A 6,941-nucleotide genomic window follows, 5' to 3' on the forward strand; every position below is an offset into this window, starting at 1 on the left:
AATACTTGAGCACCACAACAATATAAAGGTAAACAACCCAATCATTAAATGGACACAGGATATGAGCAGGCACTTCACCAGAGAAGACATTCAGATGGCAAACAAACATATGAAGAAATGCGCAAAATCCCTTGCTCTTAGAGAGATGCAAATCAAAACAACTATGAGATATCAACTCACTCCGGTAAGAATAGCAAAGTTCAACAGAGCAGCAAACAACTACTGCTGGTGAGGCTATGGAGAATCTGGAACACTTATGCACTGTTGGTGGGAGTGTAAAATGTTGCAACCACTCTGGAAGGCAGTATGGCACTTTCTCAAAAAGTTGGAAATAGAAATATCATTTGATCTAGCAATTTCACTACTGGAAATATACCCTAAAGAAACCAAAACTGCCACCCAAGGAGACATATGCACACCAAGGTATATTGCTGTATTGTTCACAACAGCAAAGAGATGGAAACAACCCATGTTCATCAAGGAATGAATGAATAGTGAAGCTGTGTTATATTCGTACAATGGACTACTGTGCAGTACTGAAAAACAAGGAACTCATGAAATATTATATAAAATGGTTGACCCTGGAGGACATTAGGCTGAGTGAATTATCTCAGTTACAAAAGGACAAATACTGCATAATGCCACTGTTATAAAACAGGGCTGACATGGAGGGTGGAGGAGGACTAAGAAAACAGGGATAAATAATTTACACTGCATTGAAACAGATGAGGAAAAGAACTGCCTAAAAGGAATATATGATATGATTAGGTATTATTTGCATGACAACAGTCTAGAATGAGAGCTGCTTAGTAAAGTGGGCTGGGGAAGGGGAGGAAATTGTACAACAATGAAAGTTGTTTTGTTTTTTTCAAAGATAAAAGTGAACTGGGGTTTGTTGGTGTTGGGCAGGGTGGAAAATGTTCAAAAATGAATGAATGGAAATCCAAGTTCTCTATAAACTTTCATTAACATTTGCATTAAAGAAAAAATAGGTTTGAAGCCTTGAACATCATTGATCGTAGACCAGATATGTTGTCTCATCAAAGACCAGATGTGTTGTCTCATCAAGGATATCATCCACGAAGAATGCAAAAGGTCATTCCAGAGACAGAAAAGAATGAAAAGGCTGAAATGGATGTCAGAAGAGACTCTGAAAATGACACTAGAGCATTGAGAAGTCAAAACAAAGGGAAAGATGGAGGAGATAAAGAGCTGAGCAGAAGATTTCGAAGGGCAGTTCGTGAAGACAAAGAAAACATTATAACGAAATGAACAGAGAGTTAGAATTGGATAATAAAAGGCAAGAATCTGCTTGGCATTTCTCAAGCTGAGAAAACTGTTAAACAAATTTTAGCCTTGAGTCACAATATTTAAGGATGCTCTGGGCAATATGTTGAATGATCTAGGAAGCTTCAAAAGAAGATGGAGGGAATACAGAGTCACTGTACGAAAAATAATTGACCTTCTACTACAAGCTTGGAAGCAGAAGTGGCATCCACTTCTGTAAATAGCTTGCCTCCAGAAATCCTATAAACCTGGAGAAAGGATGAAAATCATGCAAGTATCAAGAACTTTCATTTATAGGGTTGCTATGAGTAGCCTACGACTTGATGGCACTTAACAATAACAACGACTACAAAGGTAAGAAAATTAGTTTTCAATTATTCAAATTTGTAATTATGTGAGATCTGCAGTAAACATATCCCTTTTGGAAAAAGAGATCACTCTATACATGCCTCTCTGGAGGTGTTTGCAACATAGGACCATAGCTGTGTGAGAGTGCCATCTCTTCTCACTGACTTACTCGATAGCAGCCACCTGGTGCATACCAGATTGGTGCCCAAAGAATATGGGGGAAAGGCTTTGATGCTTTGATTCAAAGAGGTGCTCCAGGGACCTCCATCATTCCCATATCTCTCAGGATCCTCACCCATTTCCTAAGGGACAATCTCAAGATTACAGGGTTTCTGAGAAGAAAAAGAAACTGGCTAAACTTTGAATAATTAAGTCTGAGTACTTGATAAGGCAGTGAAAGCTCAATGTAAATGACAGCTGTGTTTTTAATCTTGACAATTTCAGTATGTCTCCCAAATTTTGCAGCATGTCCAGCCTCCAGTCAGGCTCTCATGATGACCCTGAGGCAGAGCAACATTACCCTTTGTGTGTGCCTTTGTCCAAATAACAACTCACTAAGCACACACACACACACGCGCACACGCGCGCGTGTGCAAAGCTGTTCAAGCTGAAAGCATCCTATAAATGAATCTGGGATTCACAAGAGTTAACTCTTACTCAACACCAGCTTAATGACGCCCCCTGGCCCTCAGTTTCCTTATGTGTAAAATGATTTTTTCCCCACTGTAATTCTGACTTTATGCAATATAAAATGAATGTTTATAAAAATATGAATAATAAATTTTATAAGATGCCCAAGCCATAGTAAGTCTTTCCTGTCCCAAAGACTCTCCCAGCTAGGCTACCTCAGGTTTGAAAATGCTCAAAGACCTTCTCAGCACTTTCTGTTTTATGATTTGAGCCTGACAGAGACCAGAGAAAAGGAAGAGGATGTGTTCCTTCTTTTCAGGCTCATCTTCTGTCTCCATCTCTCCAGCTGTGAAATGAGAGTAACAATCATTATCATAAGGAAATACTTACCTCTAGAGCATATGGGGAAAGTTCAGGAGGTAATAGGTGGTGGAGTTGCCAGGAAAGAGGAAGGGGAGTAGAAGCCCACAGCCCAAGGTGAGGTAACAGTTTTAGAATCAGAAGAAATTGTTCCATGGGCCCTAAGTCAGATCCAATGACAGTATCAGAGTGTGGAACATCACAGCTGATCCTTCCTTTCTTTTTTTCCTTTCCTCCAGAACTTTGGTTCTCTGTTTTCCCAGACTGAAGGATGATGATCAAGTTAACAATCCCAAGACATCATCCCTTCTGAGCACTTCTGCTTCCAACAATGCTTTGGGATCATTGACAATATCCTTGTAATCACAAACCATGTGCACCTAACCCTAACTTCTCAGTATGTCATAAAAGAGTTGAGTTTTTTAAAATTAAAATTTGACCTCACTGTCCTTTGGTCACAGTAGCCAATCCAATGTTCATAGAGGCCAATTTTCTCTTATGCAGATATGGTACTGCTTTTTCACCCTCAGAGAATCTGAAACCTCCTGGACTGTGGCCACACTGGCTTCCTCAGTCTTCACTGTGCTCTGTGGCCTTGCACACTGATCACAGTCTTTCCCTTGCTGGTCCCCTCCAGGCTCTCAGTACTTTGTCACCCTGTTGTGCTTGCTGGACCCAAACACTCCCCTCAGCAAATGCAAGCACCTCCCATGGTGCAGTATCTGGTCACAGCGACCTGTATTTCCCTGCAAGTGAAGTGCTGTTCAGGGGCTTCCAAATGCAAATGTCTGCTTTTTAATCATAATGACTACTTGAGGGAAGTGAGCTGCCCTACTGCTTCTCTCTCTTTAAAAACTAGAAATTTGAGGTGCAACAGGAGGTTGCTCCAAGTTAAGCATTATAAACACCAAGGCCAGGACTCAAATCCAGATATTTTCAATATTATTTCTCATGGATATTCTATTGCTTGCATCAGAATAATCTGTGATAGATTAAAACAAAATATTCCCACCCATCCCCGAGACTTAATTAGAACTGCCTTATATTTAAATTATGGCATTGGGGTTTAGCTTAATTTGAAGACTATCAAGCACAGATCGTCAATTGCCTTTGTCATTGTTGTTAGGTGCCATCGAGTTGAGCAACCCTATGAACTTACAGCAACCCTATGAACAACCATCCGCATCATCTCTGATACACTTGAGCACATTGCTGCAGTCACCATTTCAGTTCATCCTGATGGAAGACTTCCTCCCTTTTGCTGATCATCCATCCTTCCAAGCTTTTCCTAAGGAATAGCCTCTCCCAGAAACATGTCTAAAGTATGAGAGATGAAGCTTTGTCATCCTTGCCTCAAAAGAGCACTCTAGCTGCACTTTCTCCAAGACTCATCGATTTGTTCTTTAAAAATTCATGAGCTATTTAGTATTCTTCAACACCACAACACAATTCTTCTACTGTCATTCTTATTCATTGTTTAGTTCTCAGAGGCGTAGCAAGTAATTGAAAACACCATGGCCTACATCAGGCACACTTTAGTCTTCAAACTGATGTCACTGCTCTTTAGTATTTTGAAGAGGTTCTGACAACAGACTTTCCCACAGCAATGTGTGTCTTTATCTCCTCACTGCTGGTACCAAAAATGTTGGATCCATAGATCCAAGTAAGCTGAAATACTTAACAGTTGCAATCCGTTATACATCTCATCTTGACAATGCCTACTGGCCCAGTGGTAAGGATCTCTGTCTTCTTGATGTTAAGATGCAATTCATATTGAAGTCTGTCATCTTTGATCTTCTGCAACAAGCACTTCAGGTTGCCCTCACTTTCAGCAATCAAGGTTGTGTCATCAGCATAGCGCAGGTGATCCTGATGCCACATTTTTCTTCATAAAGTCTGCTTTGTGAGTTATTTACTTAGCATATAGATTGAATAAATCGGGATAAAGGATACACTCTGAACACACACCCGTCCCAATTTTAAACCATACAGTGTTCCCTTGTTCAGTTTGAGTAATAGCTTCTTGGTCTGGGAAGAGATTTTGCATGAGCACAGATAGGTGTTCTGGGATTTCCATTCTTTTCAATATTAGCCATAGTGTGTTGTGATAGACACAGGCAATCAAATGCCTTTGCATAGTCAACCAAATTCTTTATGTAATAACGAACTGCCCTGCCAACTCACAGGTACTCTATGAATCCACCAGTTGTTCCATGCGATAAAGATAGGCTATCAACTCCCATGTGATTTACTTCCTCTGAAAAGCCACTGGAGAGTCAACTATGGGTGGGTTCCAACTCAGCAACACCAGCACCATCCTGCCTTAGTGACCTTAGTAGCAGAATTACAACAAAGCGAGCAACTTTAAAGAATAGAATGTATTTTCTCACTGTTTAAGAGGCTTGTTGTTGTTAAGTCCCATGGAGTCGATTCTAATCAAAAGTATGTGAGAAAAGGAAACATAGTTCACCCTCCTCATTGGTGCTGTTCATAAGCCCTTTATTACAATCACTGTATCAATACACCTAATTGAGGGTGTTGTTCTTTTCCACTGACCTTTACTATCTCAGCCTCTGGCTAAATTCATTCAAATAAAAATTTATTTGTTCTAAAAAAAATAAAAAAATTTGTTTGTTCTTTTGGCAGTGCATGGTATATGTAATCATCTCTGCCAATCGAGTCCAAAGATGTTAATTCTTCTTCAGCTTTCCTTAAGGATTCTTCAGCTTCCACACACATATTTTGGGGTTTTTTTTCACACGCATATTGTTATCTGTCATTGAATAGACTACATTTCATAGTGACCCTATGCACAATAGCTTTAAACTCTGCTCTATCCCGAGTCAGTCTCCACTGTCTCTGACACATCTACTGCCATTTCCCTAGTTACTGTGTCAATGCATCTCCTTGGGGTCTTTCTCTCCTGTGTTATCCCTCCACCCCTCCAAGCTTGGTGTCCCTCTCCAAGGACTGTTCCCTCTTGGCCATGTACCCAAAGTATGTGAGATGGAGCCTCAAAATCCTTGCCTCCAAGGAACAGCTTGACTTCACTCTCTCCAGAACAGATTTGTTAGTTCTCTCAGTGGTCCATAGTATGTTCAATACTCTTCTCCAGCACCACAACTCAAAGGCATCAGTTTGTCTTCTGGCCTCATTGGTTATTTTCCAGCTCTCTAATGCGTAACAGGTGATTGTTAAGACTATCACCTGGATCAGACACTTAGCACTCTGAAAAGGTCACTGACAACAGATTTCCTAATGCAATTCATCTTTTGATATTCTGACTGCTCATGCCAAGAGTGTTGATAGTGGAACCAAACAAGCTTAAGCTGTTAAAAATCACAATCTCTTCTCCGTCGTCTATCTTGATGCTTCCAATTAGTTCAGTAGTGAGGAACTTCATTTTCTTGATATTTGGCTTCAATCCATATTACAGACTACAGTCCTTGACCCTCTGCAGCAAATGCTTCAGACCCTCAGTTTCAGCAAGCTAGTGTGTGTCATCTGCATATTGCAGATTGTAGATCAATCTTCCTCCAATCCTCCTCATAAAGTAAAGTCTCCCAAATGATCTGTTCTGCATATAGATTAAAAAGGTTTGGAGACAGGACACATCCTTGATGCACTCCTTTCTTGATTTTGAACCATGCAATGTTCTTGCTCTATTTAATGACTTCTTCCTGGGCCACGTATAGGTTTTGCTTGGGCACAATCAGGTGTTCTGGCATTCCCATTCTTCTCAAGGCTAGCTACAATTTGTTGTGAACCATACAATCAAATGCTTCTTTTAAAAAAAAACCCAATGAAACACTTTTGCATAGTCAATGAAACACAGAAAAACATTCCTCTGTTACACTCTGTTTTCAGCCAACATCCATCTGATACTTGTGATGGTATCTCTAGTGTAATGTCCCTTTATAAACCTGATTTGTATTTCTAGAAGTTCTCAATCAAGGAACTGTTCCAGTAATTTTCAGATAATATTCAATAGGATTTTGCTTGTGTGTGGTATTAGTAACATCATTAGAGAATTCCACACTCTGTTGGATAACCATTTTTTGGAATGGAAATAATTTTAGATATCTTCCAGTCAAATTGGTCAGGTGGCCGTCCTCCAGACTTCATAGCACAACCTGGTGAGCACATCGAGAGCTGCATCTGTTTGTTGAAATATGTCAATTGGTACTCTATCTATTTGTGGGGCCTTGTTTTTTTTTCCAATTCTTTCAGAGCAGCTTCAATTTCCTCCTTCATCACTATTGCCTCTTTGTCATATGTTGTTTCATGAAATTTTTCTGTGTCAGCCAATTCTTTTT

This window comes from Elephantulus edwardii, unplaced genomic scaffold (assembly GCF_000299155.1).
Source record: "Elephantulus edwardii isolate Elephantulus edwardi_28Jun2011 unplaced genomic scaffold, EleEdw1.0 scaffold00009, whole genome shotgun sequence".
Taxonomy (NCBI): domain Eukaryota; kingdom Metazoa; phylum Chordata; class Mammalia; order Macroscelidea; family Macroscelididae; genus Elephantulus; species Elephantulus edwardii.